Source organism: Arvicola amphibius, chromosome 13 (genome assembly GCF_903992535.2).
Source record: "Arvicola amphibius chromosome 13, mArvAmp1.2, whole genome shotgun sequence".
In the NCBI taxonomy this organism is placed as follows: Eukaryota; Metazoa; Chordata; class Mammalia; order Rodentia; family Cricetidae; genus Arvicola; species Arvicola amphibius.
The window spans coordinates 68,510,990-68,527,381 of NC_052059.1; the positions used below are offsets into that span (position 1 = coordinate 68,510,990).

The 16,392-nt window shown below is 42.5% G+C and overlaps 1 pseudogene; it reads right to left on the bottom strand.

Moving 5' to 3' along the window:
- Positions 1–4,566: 4,566 nt before the first annotated feature.
- LOC119799880 lies at positions 4,567–14,138 on the bottom strand (annotated as a pseudogene).
- Positions 14,139–16,392: the final 2,254 nt, after the last annotated feature.

Here is a 16,392-nt window from a genome sequence, read left to right on the forward strand (position 1 = left end):
AAATTTTGCCTAGATATTGGCTGTTCAGCTTCTTATTAAACCAATCTGAGTGGCACATCCTCATAGTGTAGAAAATGGTTATTCCACAACAATTTACTACCAACACCAAGGCAGTTCCAAACACTGCTGCACATCTTCAATGTATCTCTGAGAGGAAAATTTTCCTATGAATTTATAAAATGTTGAACGCACAGCCTGGCATGATGGTTCATACTGGTAATCCCAGAATTTGGGAGGCTGGGGTTAGACTTCCAGGGGTTCCAGGCCAGCCTGAACTACATACAAAGTGAGACTCTGTCTCAAACAAACAATAAATTAAAAATGTTAAAATTCTATCAGTCGCACAAGTATACCTGCATGTTTATTATAAAAATTTAATAATTAGCTACAAAAGCTTATACTGTTATTTATAAAATGATTACTAAATTTCTTCTATAAAATTAGAAAACAGGAAAATTAGCTGACAGGCGAGATAAACATTAGGAAGCTGAGTGCGATGGTGCACGCCTTTAGCCCCAGCACTCCAGAAGAGGCAGACAGATCTCTGTGAGTTTGAGGCCAGCCTGGTCTACAGAGTGAGTTCTAGAACAGCCAGGGCTACCCTGAGAAACCCTGTTTCAGAGGTTGGAGTGTGGGGGTGGGAGAAGATAAGAATTAGGAGAAGCTGCATGAGGTAATGAATCTTAGAAGAACTATATATTTTTACAATTTAGTAAATAATAAAAGTATTATGTGACAAATAATACAGCCAAAAGAACATAAACTATATTCTACCTATGATTTAATTATATAATACTCATAGGAATTTATTGCTGTATTAATAATTGTCATGTAAATAAAGTCATTCTTAAAAACTGTCTCTTGGAAGGTTCTAGAAAGAATGAGGTATTCTAGAAAGAATAAGAACTTTATGAGGCAGAGAAGTACACACAAATCTTAAGTTCACAGATTTCACACAGTAAACATCTTCAGATGACAGGAGAACTCTACCCCCTCATAAAGCACCTATGTTCCCTCCTATTCTTTCCCAAGGCCTCTGTCAACACAAATATCTTGAAAACTGTTTTGTGTTTTGAGAGAGGGTCTCACTTTGTAGATCAGTTTCATTCTGGAAATCGCTGTGTAGCCCAGGCTAGCCTGGTCCTCTCTGCTGCTTCTGAGCTCCTCCTGCCTTTGACCTTGAGTTCTGGGATTAAAGGGATGAGCTACTCACCCACTTGGTTTATTTTAAAAATGCCCCCTTTCCATCTCCTACCTAGACCTGTTCTTTCTCCTCCTTTTTTCCCCCCGACCCCATCAAGCCCACAACGTCCTTCTGTGGAGCCAAGGACTTTGCCATTGAGCTGACTTTTGAACTTGTTTTTATTTATTTATTTATTTATTTATTTGAGACAAGGCTTTGTGTAGCCCAGGATGACCTGGAACTCCCTCTATAGACCAGGCTGACCTCAAACTCAGACATCTTTCTGCCTCTGCCTCCCAAGTCCTGGGACTAAAGGAATGTGCCACCATTGGCTTGCAGAACTTTTTAGTTCTTACACTACTTAGGGAGCTGGTCTTTTCAGAAAACAAAAACAACTAGAGATTGGTTTCATTTGAGAAACACTAAAAATGTAATTTTAGCCACTTCAAATTTTTGTGGGGAAGATGTTTATCTCCAAACCACTAACAGCCATCAGAGCTCGCCAGCAGTGAAGCTGAGATGGCTCATCCCGATGACCTGAGTTTGATCTTTGGGGACACATTCGTGGAATGGGAAAACCAACTGCCACCTGTCTCCTGACCTCCACATGTGTGCATGGTCGGCCCACGCCACCACCTGCCCAAGAAGATTTTGTTTGTTTTTGTCTTTCGAGAAAGGGTAGATTTGGAGCCTGTCCTGGAACTAGCTCTTGTAGACCAGGCTGGCCTCGAACTCACAGAGATCTACCTGTCTCTGTCTCCCAAGTGCTGGGATTAAAGGTGTGTAGCACCACTGCCCGAGAAGTTTTTAAAACACGTCACAAATTGAAAATACAAAGAGTTGTGGAAAAACATTAGATGCCTCTAAGTATTTGCCTTTCAGTTAAAAATCATTTATTTAGAATAAGTGTACAGTGAACTGAGGAATGTATATAGCTCCGCAGTGAATGCTTTTCTAGTATACATGAGTCTCTAGGTTCAGTTCCCAGTAGCAGACATACACATGTACACACACACACACATAAATGCATAAACGTCGAGTATGGTGATTATTATGATTTTGAGAAAAAATTGATATAGTTTTTGAGTATTCTACCTGCCACAATATGACAGCAGTGCCCTGTCTTCAGGAAGTGGAGACTTGGCTCAGTTGTTTGGTCTTTGGTGACAGCATATGTTTGCTGTGTCTCTATTCTCCAGCCTCTTAAGGGCCAAGTCATTCGCTTACTGGCCGCACACCCTGTTTGAATCGGCACGTTCCCTGTGGTAGCTCCCCTTCTTAATACTTTGTTCCTTCTTTTCTCCTTCTTGAGGCAGTAACTGGGGATTGAACCCAGGTTCTCACACAGTTGGTTCTCTGCACTGAGCTATGTCCGCAGGTCATCCTTCTCCAACCTTCTCCCCTAGCCCCGCAAACCCTGCTCCACTCTGCAGGACTGTGCCTGAAGGTTTTCCTCTAGGGTACCCAGTGAGAGCCACAGGAGCTGATCAAAGCCCCTGGCAAGCCTAGTGGGAGATCTGTTGTCGCCAAAGGGGGATTTGCCATATCTGGTGCCTTCTGGTATCTGGGGCTTCTTAAATTATATTTTGTTTATTTATTTTTGTTTGTTTTTCTGCTTTTTTTTGAGACAGGGTTTCTCTGTGTAATAGCCCTATCTGTAGACCAGGGTGGCCTCGAACTCACAGAGGTCTGTCTGCCTCTTGAGTGTTGGGGTTACAGGTGTGTGCCACCACTGCCCGACCTTAAAATTTTATTTCTAAATCTTTGTACATGCAATGCTGTGTTTGTTTGTTTGTTTGTTAGGTAGGATCATTCCTGTTTTTGCTTTAAAGAATAGCCCTGGAGAAAGGTCCAGGAGCAGTGTTCAAGGTCACTTGAGCCAGGAGCCAGGATTATGAAATTCTGCCTGGTTCCAAAGCTCATCTGTCTCTGGTGAGGATCACACTAGCAGGGGAGTAGAGGAAATCACTCAGCGAGGATGGTCTCACAGTGGGGCTTGTTTGGTATAAAGTGGGCAGGGGACACAGTGTGCTTTGGGACTAAGAAAAAGGAGGAGGGAAAGTAGGAGGGAAGGTGTGACAAGGTCAGATACTTGCCCAGGACATTCCAGCTCTCCTCTCTAGAGGGAGAAATAACGCCTGCAGTCCAGGTGACAGGGAGGGGACATGCCCTACCTCAACCCCCTCAGGCCCAGGCAGACTGCCAGTGCAGAGAGCCAGGGAGCACAGAGGCAAGGGAGAGAGACTGCAAGGAAGGAAACTCTGTCAGCTTTGCCAGTCTGTTTCTGACAAGCAGGCTGTGGGCCATGGAAGTTTCTTAAGGTCAAGGGAAATGCGATACGGAGAAATGTAATGGAACTGGGACATTCCCCTTACCCCAGCCGTCAGGCCAAGTTGATCCGGCAACTCCAGCTTGGCATCTAGGTTGCTAGTGGGGTAGGGAGAGAGAACGAATGTGCCAGCTAACCTCATAAACAGTCCCTTGGCTACATTGGTACAGTGGCCAGCATAGGGAACCCAGCTCTACAGAACTCCCAGAATCCATTTCTTCATGCGTGAACCTTTACTACTCCTCTTGTCTCTGCTATGTTTTCTTTTCTCATCCAACTGGTACGGCAGTGCAACAATTAAGGACACCTCTTTAATTGTCAAGGTTCTGCCCTACACTAGCCAATCAGACAAGCTTCTTTTAAATTCTGTTTTTTGAAATCTGTTTCTTCAACTATGAAGGAGGCCAGTCCATCTTTAGCAGGGATTAGATGATTTCTCTGGATGGCTCACAAAAGGTGCAAAGCGCTGGATAAATACAGTATGGAATTTCTTTGTCTTCTTTCTTTCCGGATTTCTGTCCCCACAGAAGTCACCTCAGCAGGTCGGAGTTGGAAAAATTCCACTGCAAGATTGGAAGCAGCACTGCCTATGAATTGCAAATGTTCCTCCATTTATTTCTTCCATTTGTCATATTTCCATAAGATAGGGCAGAGGAGAGATGAACAAAGGCACAAACCAGGAAGCCCGTCCCCCTTGAACTTGCTCATCCCCTTCTGTGAGCCAAATCCCTGGCTCTCTACACTGGCAGTCTGCCTGGACCTGAAGAGTTGAGGTAGGGCATGTCATCTCCTGGTCACCTGAACAGCAGGCGTTATTTCTCCTGCTAGAGAGTAGAGCTGGAATCCTGGGAAATTATCTGAACATGAACAAAAATACAAAGACACATCCCTTGGAGCTTGGCCCCCCCAAAGTGTCAGCCCCAGCTCCTCTCTGAAGAGCTTGTGGCAGAAAGGGCCCAAGAAATGGGGGAGAAAAAGGTCCTGGTTGAGAAGGAGCACAGTAGTGTCCAGGGGTGGGTTCAGGACTTGACCAAAGAGTAAGAAGTCTGGAAAACTAAAAAAAAACTTGGTCCAAGTGCATAGGAACTAGTAGGGATTCCCAGAGCATCTTCTTGAGGACAGTTGCAGGCTATTGTGTAAGATGCATTAGGATGCTAACTGTAGGGTGAGAACATCCCTGAGGAGAGGTCACACATGGTCAGGGATATATGCTCTCAACTTTGGTGGGAGTTCTTCTGGCCATTCTTGCAGGCTACTGTCAGGGTCTGGCAAGTGGAGGTCACACTTGGAAAGGATGGATGCAGGAAGATGTTGAGGTTTTTGCTGTCTTTTGCATACTTGTTGGTGTGATCCTTTGCTGAATGACATGCTTGAGAGCTGGGCTCCACGTTCTGCATGTTAAATTCTGAGATGAGGTCACATGATTAGGCTTGGTACTGACTTAGACTTCAGTGACCCACAGTGTCTGGAGCAGAATCTTATTCTGGTTGGTAGCTTCTCTCTTAGGGGAAAACACACACAATAACATTACCAACAACAAAAACTAAAATAACAGGGACTAGCAATCACTGGTCATTAATATCCCTTAATACAAATGTACCCAACTCACCTATAAAAAGACACAGGCTAACAGCCTAGATATGAAAACAGAATCCATCCTTCTGCTGCATACAAGAAACACACCTCAAGCTCAAAGACAGACATTGCCTCAGAGTAAAGGTTTAGGAAAAAGGTTTTTTATCAAATGGACCCAAGAAACAAGCTGGTGTAGCTATCCTAATATCTAACAAAATAGACTTCAAACTAAAATCAATCCAAAGAGACAAAGAAGAACATTTCATATTAGTCACAGGAAAATTCCATCAAGAGGAAATCTCAATACTGAACGTTTATGCCCCAAATACAAGGGCATCTTCATATGTAAAAGAAACACTACTAAAACTTAAATCACACATTAAACACCACACACTAATAGTGGGAGACTTCAACACTCCACTATCACCACTGGACAGGTTTGTCAGACAGACAATAACAGAGAAATAAGGGAACTAACAGATGTTGTGAATCAAATGGACTTAACAGACATCTATAGAACATTCCATCAAAACAGAAAAGAATATACCTTCTTCTCAGCACTTTATGGAACCTTCTCAAAAATTGACCACATACTAGGTAACTAAACAAACCTCAACAGATACAAAAATATTGGAATAACCCAATGTACCTTATCAGATCACCATGGTTTAAAACTAGAAGTCAACAGCAATACTAATTTCAGAAAGCCCACAAACACATGGAAATTAAACAATGCTCATCTGAATCATCAATGGGTCAAGGAAGAAATAAAGGAAGAAATTAAAGACTTACTAAAATTCAATAAAAATGACCACACAACATACCCAAATTTATGGAACACAATGAAAGCAGTGTTAAGAGGAAAGTTCATAGCACTAAACGCCTACATAAAGAAGATGGAAAAATCCCACACTAGTGAGTTAACAGAACATTTAAAAACTTTAGAACAAAAAGAAGCAAACTCATCCTGGAGGAGTAGACTGCAGGAAATAATCAAATTGAGAGATAAAATCAACAAAATAGAAAAAAGAAAACAATACAAAAAATCAATGAGATAATCAACAAAATAGACAAACCTTTATCCAAACAAAAAAAGGCAGAGAGAGAATAACCAAATTAACAAAATCAGAAGTGAAAAGTGGAACATAACAAGAGACATGGAGAAAATTCAGAGAACCATTAGGTCATATTTCAAAAACCTATACTCTACAAAATTGGAAAACTTAAAGAGAATGGGCAATTTTCTGGATAAATATCACCAAAATTAAATCAAGACCTGTTTTAGGAGGCCACTTGTTTGTTCCTGGCTGCTCAGCTCTGAATTAACCACATAGAAACCATATTATTTGCAATACTATTTGGCCAATAGCTTAAGCGTGTTTCTGGCTAACTCTTATATCCTAAACTAACCCATCTCCATTATTCTGTGAATCACCAAATGGCTGTGGCTTACCAGCAAAGTTTTGGCATGTCTGGCTCCATGGCTTCTACCTGACTCCACCTTCTTTTCCCCAGCATTCAGTTTAGTTTTCCCTGCCTAGCTCTGTTCTACTCTATCAGGCCAATGGTATTCACAGAATACATAGGGGAATCCCACATCAAAGAACAGATAAACAAATTAAACAGACCTATAGCTGCTAAGAAAAGAAGAAAAGAAACAGTCATCAAAAGTCTCCCAACCAAAAACAGCCCAGGGCCAGATGGTTTCAGCATAGAATTCTACAAGATTTTCAAAGAAGAACTAATATCAATACTCCTCAAGTTGTTTCACACAACAGAAACAGAAGGAACATTGCCAAACTTTTTTTATGAGGCTACAATTACCCTGATACCCAAACCACACAAAGATATTACTAAGAAAGAGAATTACAGACCAATATCACTCATGAATATTGATGCAAAAATAATAAAATACTGGCAAACAAAATCCAAAAACATGTCAGAAAAATCATCCACCATGATCAAGTTGGCTTCATCCCAGAGACGGAGGAATGGTTCAACATATGAAAATCTGTCAATGTAATCCACTATATAAACAAACTGAGAAGAAAAAAAAACATGATAATCTCATTAGATGCTTTATGAAAAAGCCTTCAACAAAATACAACATCCCTTCATGATAAAGGTCTTGGAGAGAGCAGGGATACAAGAAACATAATTAAGGCAATATACATCAAGCTAACAGCCAACCTCAAACAAAATGGGGAGAAACTCAAAGCAATCCCACTGAAATCAGATACAAGACAAGGTTGTCCACTCTCTCCATATCTATTCAATATAGTACTTGAGGTTCTAGTTAGAGCAATAAGACAACAAAAGGAGATCAAGGGGACATAAATCAGAAAAGAAGAAGTCAAACTCTCATTGTTTGCTGATAGTTTACATAAGTAACCCCAAAAGTTCTACCAAGGAGCTTATAATACAGCTTATAAACACCTTCAGTAATGTAGCAGGATACAAGATTAACTCGAAAAAAATCAGTAGCCCTCCTTTACACAGATGATAAATGGACTGAGAAAGAAATCAGAGAAACATCACCCTTCACAATAGCCACAAACAGCATAAAATATTTTGGAGTAACTCTAACCAAACAAGTGGAAGACTTGTATGATAAGAACTTTAAATCTTTGAAGAAAGAAATTAAGAAAGACACCAAAAAATGGAAAGATCTCCCATGCTCTTGGGTAGGTAGAATTAACATAGTAAAAATGGCAATCTTACAAAAAACAATTTATATATTCAATGCAATCACCATCAAAATGCCAGCAAAATTCTTCACAGACCTTGAAAAAACAATACCCAACTTCATATAGAAAATCAAAAAACCCAGGATAGCCAAAACAATCCTGTACATATAGGAACTTCTGGAGGCATCACAATTCCTGACTTCAAACTCTACTACAGAGCTATAGTACTGAATACAGTCTGGTATTGGCATAAGAACAGACAGGAGGATCAATATCAACCCACACACCTACAAACACCTGATTTTTGACAAAGAAGCAAAAAATGTCAAATGGAAAAAAGAAAGCATATTCAACAAGTGGTGTTGGCATAACTGAGTATCATCATGTAGAAGGATGAAAACAGATCCATATCTATCACCATGCACAAAACTCAAGTCCAAATGGATCAAAGACCTCAACATAAAACCAACCACTCTAAACCTCATAGAAGAGAAAGTGGAAAGTATACTTGGATGCATTTGCACAGGAGACCACTTCCTAAATATAACCCCAGTAGCACAGACACTGAGAGAAACAATTAATAAATGGGACCTCCTAAAACTGAAAAGCTTCTGTAAAGCAAAGGATACAGTCAACAAACAAAACGATAGCCTACAGAATGGAAAAAGATCTTCACTAACTCCACATCAGACAGAAGTCTGATCTCCAAAATATACAAAGAACTCAAGAAATTGGTCATCAAAAGCACAAATAATCCAATTTAAAAAATGGAATGCAGACCTAAACAGAGAACTCTAAAATGGCTGAAAGACACTTAAGGAAATGCTCAACATCCTTAGCCATCAGAGAAATGCAAATCAAAACAACTCTGAGATTCTATCTTATACCTGTAAGAATGGCCAAGATCAAAAATACTGATGACAACTTATGCTGGAGAGGTTGTGGGGTAAAGGGAACACTTCTGCATTGCTGGTGGGAATACAAACTGGTACAGCTCCTTTGGATATCAGTGCAGCGATTTCTCAGAAAATTAGGAAACAACCTTCCTCAAGACCCAGTAATACCACTTTTGTGTATATGTCCACAGGATGCTCAACTGTGCCACAAGGACATGTGCTCAACTATGTTCACAGCAGCATTGCTTGTCATAACCAGAACCTGGAAACAACGTAAATGCCTCTTGACTGAAGAATGGATAAGGAAAATGTGGTACATTTACACAATGTAGTACCTACACAAGGACAAGAAATAATGACATCTTGAAATTTGTGGGCAGTTGGATGGATCTAGAAAACACCGTATTAAGTGAGGTAACCCAGACCCAGAAAGACAATTATCATATGTACTAACTCATAAGTGGCTTTTAGACATAAAGCAAAGAAAACCAGCCCACAAATCACAATCCCAGAGAACCTAGACAACAATGAGGACCCTAAGAGAGACATACATGGATCAAATCTACATGGGAAGTAGAAATAGACAAGATCTTCTGTGTAAATTGGGAGCATGGAGACCATGGGAGAGGGTTGAAGTTTAGGGGAGAGGAAAGGAGGGAGTAGAGAAATATATATATATAGCTCAATAAAAACAACTTTTTAAAAAAAAGAAGAGGGAGATTGAATAATTCCCTGCTTTGTGTTGAGGAGAAGCCAGAGGGACTGAAGATGCTTACAGGAGCATCCCATTCCCAGCCTGTGGCTCTTGGATCTAGGGGAATGCAGTGATGTCATCCAGCACACAACTTCCTGTTTCCCAAGCAGACTACATCTGGGGTCACCCACAGGCAATTAGTGAACATAAGTGATAAAATGATTTTTAAAAATGCCAAGTGGTTTTCCTCCTTAGAAAAACCATTTCTAAGTAATCTTTCTTGTAAAAATGAAATTGTTTTTCCTTTGATCTTCCATGAGCTAACTTGATCCAGGAAAGGAATAAGAAACTGGTCATCACATCTTTCTTTCCATAATGTGAAATTTATTAAGTACTATTGTGCTAACACTAGATACTTCCAGAGGGAGGAAGAAGAAGCTAGGACCACCAACCCAGGGGTGGCCCCACCTATAATACACCATTAATCACTAATCAAGAAAATGCCTTTTCAGGTCTCCCTACAGCCTGGTCTTTTTCAAAATTGAAGTTCTCTCCTCTTAGGTGACTCTAGCTTGTGTCAAGTAAACATAGAAACTAGCCAGCATAGGAGGGGTATCCTCAGGGTAAGACTCCACCCAGATATGATTCCACCTTGTAAAAATGTGGTGGAACTGTTTGGGAAGGATTAGGAAGGGTGACTGTGGTAGTTTTAATGAGAATGACTCCCATCGGCCCTATGTTTGAATGCTTGGCCGTTTGCTAGGTGAACTGTTTGGGAATGAGTGGCAGGCATGGCAGTCCTGGAGTAGCTATGTCACTGGGGGTGAGTGAGTTCTATTCAGGCCCAGCGCCCTTCTCACTGCCTGCTGTCTGCTGACCAGAATGTAAAGCTCTCAGCTACTGCTCTGGAGCCATACCTGTCCACTTCCCGCCATAATGACCATGAACTAACCCTCTAAAATTGTAACCAAGCAATCTCCCAATAAAACACTTTCCTGTATAAGAGTTATCTTGGTCATAGTGTCTCTTCTATAGCAATAAAAAAAAGTGACAAAGACAGAAACTGGTATTAGGCACTGGGCATTTCTGTGACAGACCTGACCATGTTGTTTGCAGAAATGTGGAAAACTTTGGGTCTTTGGACTAGAAAAGTGGTTGAACTTTTTAAGTGGGTGTACTGGCTGGTTTTGTGTGTCAAGTTGGCACAAACTAGAGTCATCAGAGAGGAAGGAGCTTCAGTTGAAGAAAAGCCGCCATGAGAGGCAGCTGTAGGGCATTTTCTCAATTAGGGATCGATGAGGGGAAAGCCCAGTCCACGGTTGGGTGGTGCCATCCTGGGCTGGTGGTCCTGGGTTCCATAAGGAAGGTTGAATAAACCACATGAAGAAAGCCACTAAGTGGCACCCCTCCATGATTTCTGCATCAGCTCTTGCTTTCAGGATCCTGCCCTGTGTGAGTTCCTGTCCTGACTTCCTTCAGTGATGAACAGCAATGTGGAAGTGTAAGCCAAATGAACCCTTTCCTTCCCAGCTCTCTTTTTTTGGTCATGGTGTTTTGTTGCAGCAATAGAAATCCTCACTAAGACATTGGGGCTTAATAGGTGTAGTGTTTTGAAAGAAAATGGCCCTCGCTGGAGTGGCACTATTAGGTGGTATGGCTTTGTTGTAGTAGATGTAGCTTTGTTGGAGGAAAGTGTGTCACTGTGGGGGTGGGTTTTGGGGTCTCCTGTGCTCAAGCTGCACCCATGGTAGCACAAGTTCACTTCCTGTTGCCTGCATGTAAGCCTCTCAGCTCCTTCTCCAGCACCATGCCTGTCTGCATGTTGCCATGTTTCCCACCATGACAATAGTAGACTAACCCTCTGAACTGTAAACCAGCCCCAATTAGACACTTTCCTTTATAAGAGTTGCCATAGTCATGGTGTCTCTTCATAGCAATAGAAACCCTAAAACGATGGGCCATCTGAGTAGGAGCATAGAAGACAGTAACGTGGAGGGGGATTTGGACTATAGAGGTTTGTTGCCAGAAGTTTTAGAGGGTGAGAATATTAGTAAGTGGCCTACAGACCTTTCTTGTGATATTTTGGAAAAGAATGTAACTGCTTTCTGCCCTTGACTGATGTAGGAGGGTCATCTGTCTATGTGTTACTTTCATTGGTTAATAAAGAAACTGCCTTGGTCTTTGATAAGCTAGCCCTTAGGTGGGTGGAGTAGACAGAACAGAATTCTGGGAGGAAGAAGCAGAGTCAGGCAGTCTCCATGATTCTTCAACCCAAGACTGATGTAGGCTAGAATCTTTCCCGGTAAGCCACCACCTCGTGGTGCTACACAGATTATTAGAAATGGATTAATCAAGATGTGAGATTTAGCCAATAAAATGCTGGAACTAATGGGCCAAGCAGTGTTTAAATGAATACAGTTTCTGTGTAATTATTTTGGGTAAAGCCAGCCGGCAACCAGGAGCCGGGACGAAAAGCAGGTCTCCTGCCGCAGCTCCTTTTACACTTGACCAAAACATTTGTTGGAATATAAACTGAAGACTTTGGATTAATGCCCTTAATTTTAAGACAGCCTAGTACCAACTATGTCACATGGCTAGTAGCACTCACTCCTATGCAAATCTGCCATGAAAAGGAACAAGTGGGGCAAAAAGAAATACAAAAAGCACAGTTTGAGGAGAAAAGAGGCACTGGAAAGCATCATGGTGGGGCCAAAGTTTGTGCTGAATAAGAGATAAGAAGTTTAAAGGGAGTTCTTCCTGAATCAAAATGGAATGAAGGGGGCAACCACCCTCAGGACTAGAGGCCACCCAGGCAATTCTGCAGCCTGAAAAAGGAACAGGCGATTCCACGGCCTGAGAAAGGAACAGGCGAATCCGAGGCCTGAGAAAGGAACAGGCGATCCGAGGCCTGAGAAAGGAACAGGCGATCCTGCATGCAGCCTGTGGGATTTCCTCACTTTAGAAACCAGCATCAACTGAAAGTTTATGCAAATGCAAGTCAAGGAGGGGGGCCAAATTACGACCCCAACAGGCAGAAAAAATTGACCATGTGGTTCTGGAGTTAGAGTCAAGACAGAAAAGGGGGGGTGCTGCTGAGGTTAAGCATGTGGCCCGGGGCAGCCCTGACTGGAGGCTATTTTATGAACCTGTGAAGGTGGATCCCGAATACATTGGAGACCCCAAAATGTTGGAGATGCCAGAGCTATGGACACCTGCCAAGGAAAGCTGCATTCAGGACGTGGTGTCAGCTCGAAAGAGAGAAGTGTGTTGCAGTCAACAAAGGTGGGGGAATGGGATACTACTGAACAAGCCATCTGAAATGACCTGCGGGTTTCAGTCCACCCTGGGACAGTGTTTGTTCACTCTGCTCTCTTTCTCTTTTCCCATTTTGGAATGGCAATGCATATTCTCTACCATTGCATGTTGGAAGAATGGGACCTGCCTTTTTTATTTTACAAGAGTTCACAGTTAAGAAATTGCCTTAAGACTCAGAAGAGACTTAGGACTTTTAAACAGTTTGAGACTGTTAAAGACTATGGTGACTTTTGAAGTTGGACTGAATGCATTTGCATTGTGGTGCAGTTACAAGGCCGGGTCCAGATAGTGAAAAGAGAATGGCCACCATGGGCTTGTATGTTTTAATGCTTGGTCCCTAGTTAGCGGGATGGTTTGGGAAAGAGTAGAGGTGTGGCCTTGGAGGAGGTATGTCACTGGGAGTGGGCTTTGAGGTTTCAAGAGTCCAAGCCAGGCCCAGTGACTTTTTGCTGCCTAAAGATTAGGGTGTAAAATCCTTAGCTACTGAACCAAAAATGGTGGTCCACGCCTTTAACCCTAGCACTTTTGGAGGAAGAGGTAGGTAGATCTCTGTGAGTCCAGGCCAGCCTCCTCTATAAATAGTAAGCTCCAGGACAATCCGAGCTATGTAGAGAGACTGTGTTTCAAAAACAAAGAGCCTTCAGCTACTGCTCCGGGGTCGTGCCTGTCTGCTTCCCACCATGATGGTTATGGCTAACCCTCTAAAACTGTGACCAAGCAACTCCCCCACTAAACGTTTTCTTTTATAAGAGTTATCTTGGTCATGGAATCTCTGCAGAGCAGTAGAAGGGTACGACAGTGGCCCTGTTACAGGAGATATGTTACTAGGCTTTGAGGCTTCAAAAAGCTCACATGATTCCCTGTTAGCTCACACTCTGCCTCCTCCTTTAGGATCTTAGCTCTTCCTGCTGCCACGCCTCCACTCCGACGTCATGGACTTTAACCCCTTGAAGCAGTAAACCCAGTTAAATGCTTTTTTAAAATGAGTTGCCTTGGTTGTGGCATTTTATCATAGCAATAGAAAAGTACCTTAAGACGCCCATGTCCTGTGCTATAAGTAAGAAATGAGCTGGGGTTCCAGCTTGCTGCAATAGTTGGTGTGACTCTATCAGAGTGCACACAGCCCACACGACAGCAGTCTTTCTGTGTGTGTGTCTGTCCTTCCTTCCTTCTCATTGTCCCTTGTCAGGCTCTAGATCCAAGCTGAACAGGATGAGACACTCCTAGGACTCCCTGTGTCTTGTCTGGGTTTTACCTCCCCACCTCCATTTTTGTCTCAACTTTTTCTGTTCTCTACATCACTGTCCTCTCTCCCACACCTCCCTCTCTCATGAGTGTCCTCTTACCCTGAAGATGTCCCTCTAGTGTCTATCTTACTGCTGACCTGACTAGAACTCAGCTGGTCCAAACCTATCCTCCTCTGTCCTCCCTTCTCACTTAGCTCATCACTGGCCCTCATGTCTTTCAGTCCTTGGGCTATGACTGGTACAGGGGATTAGATGGACTGGCAGTCCTTTGAGGACCTGTGCATATTGCCTAATTCTTTAAGACAGGCATAAGGAGCTGGGGAGATGGCTGCTCTTCCAGAGGTCCTGAGTTCAATTCCCAGCAACCACATGGTGGCTCACAACCATCTGTATTGAGATTTGGTGCCCTCTTCTGGCCTGCAGGCATACATGCCAGAACACGGTACACATTAAAAAAAATGACAGGCGTGAGCTAAGCTGCCTCTGACTGGGTGCAGGCTGGGGAACAATGAAATGAACCAGCTTCAAGCCTCTCTACTTACATATACCAAGTAAGATAATGAGTCTGCCTAAACATATTCAATAAGAAATCTTGAATCCTCACATCCAAAACTATACTGTATTTGACCTCGGTCACATGGTTTTAGTGACTCTTATTAAAACATCTGGCACCGGTGTCAACTCAGCTGAATTTCAGAGAGAGTCAACATTAATCTTCTTTTACATGTACCTCTGGCTCATTATCTAGTGAAGAGACAATCTCTGTGGTGTTAAGGGTTGCGCTTTCTCTGGGTTGTACAGACAGTAGTTCAGAAAGTTAGCTCACACAACTTCTTGTCATCCAGGTATATGGCTTGTCTCCTGAAGGACCTGGGGGAAGTGAGATGTTGTAGAATACTTTTTGTGTACACTGTGAAGATGTGTCTTTGCCACAGTGCCTTCTGAATGGTTTAATAAAGGGTGGAATGGTCAAGAACTAGGCAGGAAGAGGTTAGGTGGGACTTCTGAGCAGAGAGGAAAGAGGAGGAGATGAATCTCAGTGCCGGAGGGACACCAGAGGGAACGAAGAGGAAACTGCATATGTGAGATGGAAGAGAAGTAAAAAGCCATGGGGAAAAAAGATTAATATAAATGGGTTAAATTAATTATAAGACCTAGTGCACAAATCTAAGCTACAGGCTGAGCCTTCATAATTAATAAGTCTCTGTGTCATTTTTGTGAGCTGGCCGCCCAAAGAAAAATCCATCTATAGCAATAGACAGGATGAATCCTCGGTCACCGTGCCCAGTGCCTTGCCCAACAACTCCGTTATTTCAAGATTCGTGTCTCCAAGCCTCTCCAGTTCCAGTTACTGATCAAGGCCATCTTCCTGAACCAAGAGATGGCACCTAGCCCCTCACATTCTTCCTCAGGCCTTCCTTATTTTATAGAAAGTTGCAGAGCTTAAACATCACCCAAGTGTTGAAATGCTATCAGCATGTGGCCTCAGCCCCTCCCTCCTTGTGCACTTCCTGCTCCCCTGGCGGTTACAGCTTTCATCTGTGCTGCTTCGGGAGCTTCTGGGAGCTGAAAATGGGATGCTCAGAGCTAAGAAGCATCTCTGTTAGGACAGAAAAGAGGTGAATTGAAGGTGTAAATCATAAACAATCCCACACCAGTTTGGAATTATGACTAATAGAATGGTTATTTATTTAAAGGGGAAAAACTTACAAATCACCGTCCCAGACAACAGCCCTCTGCGCAATCAGGAAGGGAGCCTAGTCGCCGGAAGCAGAGCCGGAAGCCAGAGAGCGAGCGGAGGGCAGTTGCTGCTTTTTTAAAGAAGTAGAGACCATGCCTCAATGGGCTGGTATCTTAGCAGCTATTGACTGAAGGAATGGAAGGAGCTCCTGCAACACCTTCCCCTTTTGTTTAAGTAAGGGAGTTCTAAACATACTACAAAATTATATACAATAAGTACAAATACTCTATTCTAACTAGCTTAAGTCTTGTATAATAAATAACTTGGCTAAGTCATGGGAGGAAAGTAACTACATTTATATAGTCTTCAACCCCATCGAAGATCTGAGAAGGGAAATAATGTTACCTAAGTAATTAAGAAGTACATTCAAACAACTTCCAAAACATACAACAAATCACAGAGACAACTAGCTACCTGAACAATCACCCAAAGTCACGTTTGCAGCATTGAAGCAACCAACTTTAGCTAAGGCCTAAAGTAACTGACATACCATATTCAAAGGCAAGAAACTTTTCAAAACTATCTTACCCTGTCTTGGCAGCCTATGACAATCTCTGTTTTATCCATTTATGGATACTCTGTATCTCTGTCAGTGGTTGAGGTATGGGCATTTCTTTGCCCAAAGGTCAGTTCTGCCAAGAAGAAAGGCTCCTCGTGGAGTGTCTTTGGTGCTCAACATTCTCTTGGGAATAGATCGGTGTTGCCAGGAGCAATTGTGTCTCACT